Raw genomic sequence first — 1632 nt, forward strand, 5'->3', positions numbered from 1 at the left:
ACCTAAGCCTACAGTTTAATGCTAATCATGAACAAGTGCTATGGAAAGAATATAGAGCAGTTGCTACTTATATAAAGGGAGAAAGTAAAAACTGCAACTTAGTCTGCTATCGAACGGCAGGACTTAAACGATTAACCATATATTACATAAACTTAACACACTGAGTGACACAGAAACTAAACATATGATACAAATTCTTTAATGAAACTTATAATGAGAGTACAAATGACAAAATATACACTGCACAGGAAGACAGTACAGTACTCATTGGTCATACTCTGAGAATGAAAGCCTATCTGTTGTACCGATTTATAAACGGAAGAGATGAATCGCTAAATTTGATCCACAGTAAAAAATAATAATAATAATAATAATAATAATGAATACATAAAACAATAAAGACAAACCATATAGACAACATGTCCACCCTAAACTGACAAAAACCTGGCATCTCTCCACCTTGAATGCTGAGCTGTTTCTAAAGACTAGATTATCATGAAGATCACAATGAAGATCTATGGTGAGGATGCAAAACCATAATACTGTCTTATTCTGCCACTTAGATACAGGAACTAAGCAGCAGAAGGACTAAAATTTGTCAAGGTGAGCCAACTACAATGACACAGATGAAGTCTGAGATTATATAATGTGTAATCATGAGCTGATTGCATCATTCAGTAAAGATTACAAAAGGAAAAGCTATCAAATCTGAAAGTGTAAGTACTATACAAGATATGATTAACCTTGTACATCCATATTCTGAGATATGCTTCCTATATCATAGCCTACACACAAATTCATCCCCCTCAACAGTAATGGTATATTCCTGCTGTCTCCTGACTTCCAATCAACTTATGAAACCTCTCTCCTAATTACAGTACAGTAATGTTAATGAAGGCTGCTAGTAATTACCTTCAGTATGATAATTCTTATTTAAAGGTAGCAGCAATGGTTAATGAAGGATGTAAGGTATGCAGTCCTTCCAGTTCAATATACTATATCTCCAATCAGGCTTTATCCAGTGTCTCTCCTACACATGTTAAAGAATGTCATATGGGACTCTAAGTTTGAAAAGTCTCTCCTATGCTGATTAACATAGTTTAAAGGTAACAAGAATGGCTTAATGAAGCCTGTCCCTAACCCCTTCAGTCCAAAAGCTCTCCTATCAACCTTTAATTACTTTCCTACTGAACAGGTTCCTGAAGGTTGTAATGTGACCCTTCCAGTTTGAAAAGTCTTACCCAAGCTGAATAACAGTCTTAAATTAGCAAGAATAAAGGCTAATCATTGGAGCAGTTTGTGCCCTGTAATCCAAAAGATGTAGTTATATTCTCATTTTACTATCTATTTCTACCACCAAACCATCATATCTAACTTGAGACAGACATATAGTACTGTATTAAAGGGATTAATGGAGGAAGAACAGGACTGAAGAGTATTGTATCGGTGCTGTAATACGAAGGGGTAGATTGAATGATGGGGCATGTTGAAAGGATGGAGGATGGCAACTGGACACAGAAAATGGCTTGGAACAAGGTCATAGAGTGTGACATCAGGGATAGGAGGCTGATCACAGAGGTTGCAAGAGGACTAATCCCAACCAGCTAGGACCAATGGACCACATAGCTCTGA

Source organism: Coenobita brevimanus, chromosome 115, assembly GCF_032717465.1.
Source record: "Coenobita brevimanus isolate Jiangsu-jjx chromosome 115, ASM3271746v2, whole genome shotgun sequence".
NCBI lineage: Eukaryota > Metazoa > Arthropoda > Malacostraca > Decapoda > Coenobitidae > Coenobita > Coenobita brevimanus.